Here is a 13,378-nt window from a genome sequence, read left to right as displayed (position 1 = left end):
AAGATTTTCCGATCGAATTTCAACACTTAGTATCCATGGGAGCAAATCCATACAATTTTACTAATAAAATACATACTTTAATTACAGGAGAAGATCCAAATAGTGGATTAGTAATACTACAAAGAAATGCTTTAATTAAATTAGAGCAGTTAAATATAAGTAGTTGGTTTCGTATTAAAAAAAAATTAAATGATTATTTTTATTATTGTACAATTAGTGGAAAAGCTTTTGACCAAGAACTAGGAAAGAAATTATTTAATAAATTACCAGGAGCTCTAGGAAGAGAAATAGAAGACAGATGGAATAAAAGAGACAGAGTAGTACAAAATCCTAATTTAAAATGGTCAATAAGACATAGAATACAACATATAATGGATATACTAAAAGAAAAATGCACATATACACAAATACAAAAAACAATTAAAACAAAATGAGATGCATTTTTGTAAAAGCGTGGTATACACTACTCAGAGTTACGATAAAGACAATTTTAAAAAGAAAATGTATAAGAAATACGGAACCCAATATAACAGAAACTACCCTCAATACAATAGAAAGAAATACTATCTTAGAAAATCATCGGCTAGAAAACCCTATTTAGACAGAAATAGACATATAAGAAAATACAGAACAGATAGAAATTATAAAAATAAACTGTAATGTTTTACTTGTGGAAGTGTAGAACACTTAGCAAATACATGTCTAAAAAGAATAAATAATAAGACTCGAAATTCACAGCTAATTGAAGACTTTCAAGAAACCTTAATAAATGTAGATGAATATAAGTCAGACACGGAAAGTATATACTCTATAGTAAGTGTAGATACTGAAGAAAAGATTAAAACAGACTCATCAGACTCAGAAGCAGAAGAATTAATTAATGAGATAGGCTTAGAAAAACTAGACCTAGAGCCAATTCAAATAGATAATTTAGCAAATATATCAGAAGACTGTAGTCACGACTTCGAAAGAAATAAAGGTTTAGATAGTAATGCATGTTTCTCTTGTAAATGGTTTCCTAGTAAAGATAAAAGAGCAAAATGTAAAAATTGTTTTATAGAAGGATGTATCATGTGTATAGAAAAAGAATTTAAGACAAATATACACAAAGAAGAAAGACATAAAAAAATAGAAGACCCTACTATTAGCATAAGAATAATGACATTAGAAACTAGAATGAACGAACTAGAAACCAGGTTATATAAATTAGAAAAAGGAAAACAAAAAGAAGCAGATAGCGAAGATGAAGAAATATGTTTATCTAATATACAACCACTAAGAACAATACCAGAAGGTTCAACAGCTGAACTAATGAGTATAGAAGACCATAGAACCCTAGTATGTAATGAAGATAAAAAATTAGGAACAATAAAAACACTTGCAAGAATCAAAATAGATGACTATGAAATAGAGACGTTAGCACTAGTAGATTCGGGATGTACTGAATGTATAATAAATAAAAGAATAGTTCCACCAAAATTAATAAAAGTTCTAGACAAACCAATTGTGGCCATGCAAATGGATGGAACTCATAATATATATAAACATTATGTTCATAAGGCATACATTAGCTTTATCAACACTTGTTCAGAATTTTATAAACCTAGTTATAAAATGGATAAAATATGGGTAAGAGACTTGAATATAAATATAGACTTTGTCATCGGATTAGACTTTATGTTACATAACAATGGAAGTTCCATGATTACAAGAGATGGAGTAATTTTTCTAAAAAATATTACACATACACCAGTACAAGCTCATAAAACTGAAACTAGAATCAGACATAAGAAGATCTCTACTCCAAACCAAATAAACCTGCAAAAGAAAGAAGAGAGTTGTTGTAAGGATTGTCAAGACAATAATACATGCTGTAAAAGCAAAAGAGAAATAAAGAATTTAATTCTAGAAGAAGAAGAAATACTAGACGACGATAATCTAATAGAAAAAAATTATACTTTAATAGACATAGAAACATAATTATATAATTTTAAAACAGGGATAGAAAGGATAGGGGTAATAAAAAACCAAAAAGATTTAGATAATATAATAAGAATACTAGATGAGATAGAAATTATAGGAGAAAAACCTTTAAAACACTGGAAAAATAACAAAATTGTATGTGAATTAGACATAATAAATCCAGAATATATAATTAAAACAGTCTTAATAGAAGCAACTATCCAAGATATAGAAGACTTTAAAGTACAAATAAAAGAATTATTAAATTTAGGAGTAATAAGAAGATCTACTTCTAAACATAGATCTGTCGCATTTATGGTAAGAAATCATAGTGAGATAGTAAGAGGAAAGGCTAGAATGGTAATAAATTACAAAAGACTTAATGATAACACCAGAACAGATGGATATAAGTTACCAGACAAAACATAACTAATAAATAGAATACAAGGTAAAACGATCTTTAGTAAATTTGATTGTAAATCAGGATATTGGCAGGTACGAATGAATGAAGAAAGTATATAATGGACTGCATTTACCTGTCCTGAAGGATATTTCGAATGGTTAGTAATGCCATATGGATTAAAGACAGCTCCACTAATTTTTCAAAGAAAAATGGATAGTATATTTGGAGACTATAAAAGATTCGTCCTAGTATATGTAGATGATATATTAGTATTTAGTAAAGACATGAAAGAACATTTAGGACACCTCAAGACAGTATTTAGATTATTTGTAGAAAATGGAATAATAATTAGCAAGAAAAAGATGGAATTAAGTAAAAACCATATAAACTTTTTAGGAGTAGTACTAGGAGATGGCAAAATAAAATTGCAACCTCACATAGCTAAAAAGGCCTTAGAAATGCCAGATAAACTATATAATATTAAAGAATTACAAAAATTCTTAGGAATAGTAAATTATGCTAGAAGTTTTATAAAAGACTTAGGAAAAATAGCAGGGTCATTGTATTAAAAAAACGGGATCAAATGGTAAAAAACACTTTAATACAGAAGATATTAGATTAGTACAAAACATTAAAGAAAAAATAAAAAATATTCCAGACTTAAATATGCCCCTAGAAATAGACTATTTAATTATAGAAACAGATGGAAGGTTCGAAGGATGGGGAGCCGTCTTAAAGGCAAAAACAAATAAATATAGCAATAAAAGTGAAGAAAAGGTATGTGCTTATCAAAGTGGTAAGTACCGAGAAAAAGGAAATATGAGTAGTATAGACGCCGAAATTTTAGTTGTAATATACGGCTTAAATAGTTTTAGACTATATATACTAAATAAACCAGAAATATTGGTAAGAACAGACTGTGAAGCTATAGTCAAATTCTATAAAAAAAATTTACTGATAAAAGTAGCAGTAGACGAAGATGGTTAAACTTTATGGATACTATTTCAATTTATAATTTAACATTCGAATATATAAAAGGAAAATATAATAATCTAGCAGACCAATTAAGTAGATTAAAAATCACATCTAACTGATTTTCTATTTGAACAGCATGAGACCATCAAGTTCTCAGACAGCAGACAAGGGAAAAGGCATAGCCTCAACTCAAGACACTTACAGACAAAAGGTACTAGGTAATCTTCATTTTAGACCTATATCTGCATTAGACAAAAACGCCATAGAAAGAATACATTTTGGAACCAATAATTTAGTATTTTTTCCGCCATCTAATTTAACTTTTAAGGTATTACCAGAATATGTAATAGACAAACAACATACATGTTTAGTAGACAATTTATGGATATCACATAACAGAAAATACGCGAGTCATTTCGTAGCCACTCTAAATGCAAAAAGATACAAACAAAGTGTTTTTTTGCGATCACTGCTCTACTATGATTGAGACCGTCAGAAGACTTAACCAGCAGAAAAAGACACTCGTCCAAGAAAAAATGAAACTCTTGGAACAAGCAAGACTGTTGGAACAAAGACTACAAGCAGTTAAGTTCGAATTAGTACAATCCCAGAGTTCTCCATCTCAAAAAAAAGTGGATGAGACGGGTGTGCATTCCCCAATGAATGCAAATAGATCCTCTGTATCGGATAAAGATACAGCTAGTCCGGTTCAAACGGTAGCTGGTAAAGACTCATCAAATCCGTTGATGGCGGCTGTCACTTTGCCAAAAGGTGAAGATGAGGGATGTTCATCGCTCCAAACAAGATGAAGATTACCAAAGATACTGACGCAAGGAGTTATTTCTACCAAGAAAAGCATACTTTCAAAAAAGAAAAAAAAATGACAACATAGAAAGTATAGTTAAAGAGACTTTGGAAAGATTTTTCCAAACAAAAGCAGAAAAAGACAAGCATATAATCAAGAAATCTAGTCCATAATTATCTCCAAGTCCAAGGATGTCTCCAGTCCATAGGTCAGAAGAAGGAGATATGGTAAATTTCCAGAATAGTGCATTTCAAGATTCACACACCCAAACGTCTACGATTCGGGAATGCGTTTTGATTCTATTGCACTACATAATTTAGACACATAATATATATATATATATATATATATATATATATATATATATATATATATATATATATATATATCTGTGTGTGTGTGTGTGTGTATGAAATAATCAGACAGAAGTAGTGGAGGAAATAGTTATGATAAGACAAAAGGCTAAAAGATTCGTTGAACAAAAGCAACGGCTAGAAGACATTTGCAGAAAAAGAAAGCTTTATTAAAAGCAACTTTAATAAAGCAGCCACAGTAAATGGACAGATCAACTAATAGACAAGTAAATAAAGTTTTCTTTTGAAAAAGTTCACGTGATGATGGGGCCCAAAGAGCACCCGGCTGAACTCAAATGATTCTTCAGCATTTTGAAATCCGGAGTTAAAGTCCGCCAGACGCCTATAAATAGCAGCATTTGTGAAGAAGCAAAGACATCACCAACAAGAGCACCAACCACCTCTCTCTAGAAAACTTCCATATTCCCCTTCTCTTTCATCAAATGCTCCAATCCCTTGCTCAGTCAAAAACCTGTGTAATATAAACTCCTATTGTAAATTAGTATTAAGTTTGTAATAACTACCCCCTAGTGTGAAGTAGTTTTTTGGGGTTGCCCGAAAGGGAAACCTCTCTCCTTCTTCAAACCATGTAAGTTTATTTACTATGCTTTCTGTACTAATCTCCCTATTATGTAAATTATTTTGTGATTATTATGTTTAAGTAATTACTTCCTTATCATCATGAATTTGTTATTCTTAGTATATGGTTATTCTCTTAACTTCTTAATAACCTCGATGGATTAACCTGTAAATTCCTAGGTTTTAAAGAGGCCGTTTTAATGTTCAAATGATAAAAGATGATGTTGGCCGTGGTTACCGGGGTGTGGTTAAAGAAGACTGTTATTAAGAACAAAGGTTAAGAGAAAGAGATGAACGACATAACAAGATTTGTGACTGGACAGAGTCCAGATTATGATGAAAAAAAAAATTACTGTTCATTTTTTTTACTGTTCATAAAAAACAAAAAAAACTTTGGGAGATAGACAGAAAATTAATAAATATAACTACATGATAAGAATAAATCTAGGAGTGAGGAAGTACCGAGTAGGATTGTTAAAAATTTATTTGAAAACAACATTAATTTCCTGCTTTGTCCTTTGAACTTTTCTTATTGAAAGAACTTTTTGAAAAATTTACTACCAAAAAAAAAAAAAAAAAGAAAACTTTTGGAGATAGACAGAAAATTAATAAATATAACTACATGATAAGAAGAAATATAAAGTGATTTTTTGCGATCACTGCTCTACTATGTCACGACCCAGCTAGGGCCGCGACGGGTTCCCGGGACTAGCCGCCGAGCACCATTCGTTCTATTACTCATCTTACTCATTTAATGCTCTTTTATCAATTTATACTCAAGACATAAGAAAATCATCTTTTCATTTGAGAACATAAAATACTTTTATATGCATAAGCTTCTCGGCTAACAAAATAATATATATATACATAGTAACAATCTCGTGAGACAATCTAACCCACACTGCCTATCTACGAGCCTCTACTGGAGTGCTGAACATAAAGACGGGACAAGACCCCGACATGCCCAAAATACATATACATGAATATCCACAAAATAATAATCAAGCACCTCCGGAACAAAGGAGTGCTTTCAATCGGCTGACAGCTACTACGAATCTAGGTCAAGCTCTCCTCCCTGTCTACCTGTGGGAATGAACACAGCGTCCAAAGAAAACGGACGTCAGTACGAACATTGTACTGAGTATGAGAGGCATAAACAATGAAATAAGACCATGATGTAAAAGAAATATCAATATGGAACATCTGTATCTGTCTGTCAAGTACAAAGGAAATAATGCATGCTGGCTTACTCATAATCATCATCATGTCATGTATGAATAAATGTATAAGCTTCCCGTCCATATAGGTACGGTGTGATAATCATAACATTAGCCTACGTCCAGGCTTCCTGCGTCAGGGTTATCATCTCATGCCGCCCACTAGTGGTGTCTGCCCATGCCATCTGGCCATGGTGTATACGCTGCCCGCTTTAGTGGTGACTACCCGGCCATATAGGCGCGGTGTTACATCATCATCATAACATGCTTATCATAGTGTGCTCATCATAATATGCTTATCTTATCATGGTACATGCATATGGCTCAAGATCAACTATACTTTATCGGGGTGACTTAAGGTCGTGATCCCCCGATCTCGTTATGGAGCAATCATTGATATTCTACCTCACCTTGAAGGAATTAGCACACAAGGTGAGTGTAAGCAATAAATAACATCATTATCATTATGGCATCATCATATCATATCTCATATCTTATATAGCCATTTATGGGTATAAGCTTTTAGTTTTCCGGAATATAGGAACCCACGAAGAGGAAAGAAAATCATGCTATAGGATTCATGCCATTAGAAAGAAAGGACTAGCTTCACATACCTTTGACATTTGACTATGCTACCGCTTGCTTGTTCTCCTTCGATATCACGTTTCTACCTTCAAGAGAGAATTCGTACTATGGTTAGTTAATCGACTATAAGAACGCGCTACTATTTCTAGGGAAAATTGGGAAACACTTCCTTTGTTTCTACTACTTTTCTCATATTCTATATCAACTCCCAAATGCTCACAACAACATTCACAATATTGCAATCAACAATCATCATTTATATACATTGACCACAATCCACCATTTCTCTTCAATTTCTCCACATTTGTGGTTATAGCTTACTATCACGTTTCCTCATATATAATACTTATTTCATGGCCTAAATTTCATTTATAATGTATTCATTATCACAACACACAAACATTCATGATTCAATCCAACTACCATCCAACCGTGACACTATTCACTCATTAATGACCCATTCCTATGTCTTTCTAAAATTCAAGTATCTTAACCTTCCAATACCTTAAACAACATGGTTTAGTCATGAAACTTACCTTAGATGATGGTTGAACAAACCTTGAATGGAATTACTCCTCTAGCATCAAAACCCTACTTCACTCATTTTGGATTTTCTTGAGATAGATGAACTTTAGCTAGGTTGCACACACTTTGCCTCATGGATTTTGTGTTATTGATCATGGATTTCCTTTGATTTTCTTGTGGAGGAATGTTAGAGAATGTTCTAGAGGTCTCTTGACTTGTGGAGAGTGGGAATGAAATGAAAATGAAATGAAAAGGGTCCCTTATATTAATTCACCAAAGCTGGCCGGACCACTTTATACGGACCAACATACGGTCCGTATAATTTTCACTGACCGTATGTTGGACCGTATGTTTGGTCCAGTGAGCCATGTTGTTCTGGACTGGATGTACGGCCTGGACATACGGTCCGTGAACTTTATACGGCTAGTATGTCTGGCCGTATAATGTTCAGTTGTCCGGAACTTGTTTTCGTCGACTCGTTTGATCTCCGATCCTTGTGTAACCTTCTTAACACCTGTTTAACACTTTAATTCCAATCTAAGGGACGCTATCACATGTATCAAAACATCATTATGCCATCATTAACTCATCGCTCGTAATCCTTGCCCGATACACAACATATCCTTTATTTTCTTCGTCAAACTTCTTTCTTTACGTCTAATGTCTTCGAGTCTCGATTAGGATAATCGAATGCTATCTCCTACTTATCAAATCATCGTGTACGTCATGCCCTTTGCTAGATTATTTGCTGTACGCTAATGGGGAATTTTCCAAGGTGTAACTGTTATGTCCCGTGTTTTCGCATAATTGGAAATCGAGAAAAATAATTAAGACTTGTATGTTATAAGGAGATAAATTGATTTTGGTCATTATGCTTATGTCGTTTATGAAATTATTGGCGTAAATACATTGGGGAAGGCCGAGGGTAAATTTGGAATTTCGGAAATTAGTTTCGGGAATTACAAAACGAGCCTTCATCGAATTGGGCCAAGAAAAAAAATGGAACAAAAATTGAGGCCCAAGTCTTTGGGGTGGCCGGCCAAGAGGCCAAGGCCCAACCCATTTTTAAGTGGTCATGTGACCACCATGTGACCAACTAATCATGTATGTATACATACCTATCCTTAGAATTATCTAGAACAAGAAAAATCAAACTCAACTTTGAGCATGGAAGCTCTCTCGGCCGAACCCCTTTGGGAAAGAAAGAAAATTTTTCTAGCTTTTGTTTGTGGCTCAAAAATCTTGTTCCTCCCATATTTGTAGTGTACTCAAGACGCTCTTTAACGGGAAACAATTAGTTTGGCGAAAGGAGCACGTTTGCGACGAATCGTATTTTTAAGAAAAGGTAAGAATTTTTGCCCTTTTAGTGTTATGGAATTTTGTATGAATATGTTAAGGATTGAGAATAGACGAGAATTTCGTAGTTTTGATATGTGTATGAAACCGTGGGTGTGTGTGAATATGGTGTAGTGGCCGTGAGTTAGGTGGGTTGGAAGGGAAGGCGAATTGAATTCTATTTAGTTCGTTAGTTGCGTCGTTGTGACATTTATAATGTAAATGAATGTTTAATGAGTTGAATTGGCGTTGGAAAATGGTTGCAGATTATTATGGGAAAGTATATGACTTTTGTATATTCGTGTATATTGTTGTATAAATATGACATTAAGACTTTAAATGTGAATTATGGTTGTTGCTAATGAATGTGGGATGAAACAATACGAGTTAGTATGTTCGTCGGAGTTGTCGACGTTTCGGATGGAAATATGGAAAGTGACGAACTTCTTGAATTTATGTATATTGTTTGGAACATAATTGGGATATGTTTGGATAACCTTGAATGAGTAAATGAATACAATAATGTGGACATTAGTTTGGTATTGTGAAGTTTGAATGAAAGTTGTCAACTTATATAAAAAGGAAGAATATTGAAGTTAAAGTGAGTTAGCTTTGGGTTATGTTGTTTATGATGTTTGGGTTGTTGTGTTGATGTTTATTGAGCCGAGCTAAGTCTCGGGGGTGTTATATATATAGGGGAAGTGCTGGCAAAATTTCGGTAGACAAAAATGAAGTTAAAGGAATTCTTAAGCTTTAAAATCTCTAATTGGTAACTTTGACCATTTGCAGATTTTAGACGAAACGGGATCTAAGTTTGGGGTGAGCATAAGACGTTTATAAGGTATGTAAGGCTACCCACTTCTTCTTTTGGCATGTCTTAGTATGCTAGGTTGATATCGGAACCCCGGGAGCAATCCTGCAACTCGAAATCCGAATTGGAAAACGGCTACTATTCATTCAATCCAATTGAAGCCTAATGACCCTATTTTGGCTAGAAAGCAATCAACGTCCGAAACTTATGTAAATGTGATCGGATTACTTTGAAACCTTTATGTATGATCCCATATACCCTAAAGGTCCGTAAATTATGTTCGCCACTTCGACTTGACCCGAGTTGGGCCCGCTAACCCCGAGATGCCTTGTTTGTTCTATTAGGCTCTCCTTTTTAGAAAAATCTTGACAAGGGGTCTTCGATGTTGAAATTGTCCTCTATGAAATAATGTTTTGATTATTATAATATACTAAGCTATGTTTTGAGCCATACGTACCACTTTGGAAACATTTTGGTGAAATGAACTTCTGTACTAACTAATTATTCGACTATTTTGATTAATGAATTGACTTATGAAGTAATCAAGTTTTGAAAGGCTATTTTGATATATAAATTGCATTATTTGCTCACGACTCCGCTCGTGCCTTATTATGACTTCGTTCACCAGTTCCCGGGCCGGTTATGATTCGTGCGCACTATGATAAATTCGGCCGTATGCTGTGTTACAGTTCCCGAGACCTCGCCATAGGGCCGGGTTCCGTTTGGAGTTATGCTGTGATATGGCTGGTGATATGATATGCTGATATGTATGTGCTCGGGGATGTACGGAGATTTGAACCTTCTGGTGTTATGCTGTGTGTGGCACCAACGTCGGAGTGGTGACCACGTTCCTGAGCTTTGCATGATTTTGTTTGCATTATATATATATGATTTTGATAAACATTTTGATATACTGTTCGGCATTTCTCTCTTTTGTATTCTGTTCACTTTCAGTTGTGGCCTATGTTTCTGTACTCCATGCTTTACATACTCAGTACATCTTTCGTACTGACCCCCTTTCTTCGGGGGCTGCGTTTCATGCCCGCAGGTACAGACGCCGGTGATCCACCACTGTAGGCTCAACTTCTGCTATTTCGGAGTACTCCCTTTGATTCGGAGTCCACTTTTGGTATATATATATATATATATATATATATATATATATATATATATATATATATATATATATATATATATATATATATATATATATATATATATATATCTTTCGCCATGTATATATTTCTGCATATTTGACTATTTGGGTACGGCGGGGCCCTGTCCCGTCATATGATTCTGTCGGTCAGTTTAGAGGTCTGTCGACATGTCTGTGGGTTATGGTCTTTCTGTATGGTTATGTGTATATGTTGTTTGGGCGATCCCATACGCCGAGGCGGCCGGTCCGCATATGTTTATACATTGCTTTGTTAGCCCTGTGTGGCCTTTGTTGGTGTTTGCTGTGTACAGGGTTATTCTGGATAGTCCGAAAAACAAAGGAAACTCTGCCAAAATTTTTCTGGAAATTGTCTAAATTTGGAATATAGTCTTGTCGGCTTCTGCTATATATTTGAATGCGTTTGATAGATGGGTTTGGGTGCCCAGATCGGGCACTAGTCACGGCCTACGGGGTTGGGTCATGACAAAAGTGGTATCAGAGCAGTTTGTCCTCGGAATGTCAACAGGCCGTGTCTCGTAGAGTCTTGTTTATCGATGTGTTGTGCACCACATCTATAAACTGGAGGCTACATGGCATTTAGGGTGTTACTTTTCTTTGGAATCTTAGATCGTGCGTTAGAGCTGTGCTATTAGGATGATTTTGATCTAATTCGTTAATGTGTTTGCAGTGATGCCTCCGAAGAAGGCAACGGCGGCCCAGAAGGGCAAGGCGAGGATGGGAGAGACCAGTCAGGCACAGCGAGCTACCCGGGCTCGTGTTTATGATTTTCCTGAGGTCGTGCCCCACTCAGAGGGGTCCGCTACACCACCATTGGTACAGCCTGGAGCAGGTCCATCAGCAGCTCCAGAGGCCCGAGTACCCGCTCCTGAGACTCCAGCTCCGCAGCCAGGGGCGGAGGACAGGACCCTGAGGGAGGCTGTGCAGTTGCTGACCACATTGGTAGCGGGGCAGGCTCGCAGACGCGGGCGGAGAGATGATGATGATGACGACAGACGTGATAGCCTGAGGGTTCGAGAGTTCTTATTGTGTGGCCCTCCAGAGTTTTTCGGGTCTAAGCCCGATGAGGACCCCCATGACTTTATTCAGGGGATGCGGCGCTCACTAGATTTGGTCAGGGCTTCAGAGACTGAGTCTGTTGAGTTGGCTTCGCATAGACTACGGGATGTTGTTGCTCACTGGTATGAGTCCTGGGAGCTATCCAGGGGTGAGGGTGCTTCCCCAGCCATTTGGGACGAGTTCGTGACTGCTTTCACCTACCACTTTTTGCCCCCAGAGTTACGGCGGGCACGGGTTGACCAATTTTTGCATCTGCAGCAGAGGGGTCGGAGCGTCCGTGAATATAATATGGAGTTTGATTCTTTGGCCCGGTATGCTCCTACCATAGTAGCAGATATGGCCGATTGGATGCACAGATACGTGATGGGGTTAGACCGTTATTTGATTGATGGCTGTATGGCGGTGGCATTGCAGACATACATGGATATTTCCCGACTACAGGCTTATGCCCTGGGTATGGAGGACCGACATAGAGCTGATTATTCCAGCAGAGATCGGGACAGGAGGCCGCCCAAGAGGGCCAGATCCGCAGGCTATTCTGGAGATTCTCGAGGCGGACAGCCTCAGCAGCAGCAGTCAGGCAGACATCCTCCTCCGTCAGGCCGGGGTACACAGCCGGCCGGTAGGAGATTTGACAGTGCAGGACCGTCTGGGGCCGGTCAGAGTTCCAGAGCGTCAGGTTCACAGGTATCCAGAGGTCCCAGTCAGCCCAGACCACCCAGGCCTCGTTGTTCCCATTGCGGGAAGTCGCACCTGGGAGAGTGTTATCGACTTACTGGAGCCTGTTTTTCATGCGGCGGTCAGGGCCATATTATGCGAGATTGTCCGTTGGCGAGCGGTTCTGGTAGTGTAGCTCAGCCGACGGGATCAGCCACTGGTTCATCATCTGCTCCATCAGTTGCACGCCCTGCGGGGCGAGGTATGCCTTCACCAGCGGGACGCGGTCGAGGTCTTGGCAGTGCTTCAGGTTCTAGCGGTCCCTCGAACCGCATATATGCATTAGCCAGTCGCCAGGACCAGGAGGCTTCGCCGAATGTCGTCACAGGTACATTACTGGTTTTCTCCAGATCTGTATATGCACTGATTGATCCTGGCTCTACATTATCATATATTTCCCCGCTCGTTGCTAGAAAAATTGGGATAGTGTCTGAGCTTATAAAGCCATTTGAGGTCGCTACACCAGTCGGGGACTGTATTATTGCAAGGCAGGTATATAGGGATTGTTCTGTGACTATATGTGATCGCTGCAGTAAAGCTGATTTGATAGAATTAGATATGCTGGAATTCGATGTCATTATGGGTATGGACTGGTTAGCTTCCTGTTATGCTAATGTCGACTGCCAGAAAAAGGTAGTCCGTTTTCAGTTTCCAGGGGAACCAGTTATAGAGTAGTTCGGATCTACAGCATCGCCGAGGGGTAAGTTTATTTCGTACCTCAAGGCTAAGAAGATGATTCAGAAAGGCTATATCTATCACTTAGTTCGTGTGCACGGCACTACAGCTGAGACACCTACTTTTCAGTCTGTTCCGGTCGTAAATGAATTTCCAGATGTATTTCCTGATGAGCTTTCGGGTCTTCCGCTCGAGCGGGATAT

The sequence above is a fragment of the Lycium barbarum genome, chromosome 6 (genome assembly GCF_019175385.1).
Source record: "Lycium barbarum isolate Lr01 chromosome 6, ASM1917538v2, whole genome shotgun sequence".
NCBI classification, from domain to species: Eukaryota; Viridiplantae; Streptophyta; class Magnoliopsida; order Solanales; family Solanaceae; genus Lycium; species Lycium barbarum.
Note: the sequence above shows the minus strand (reverse complement) of the source record.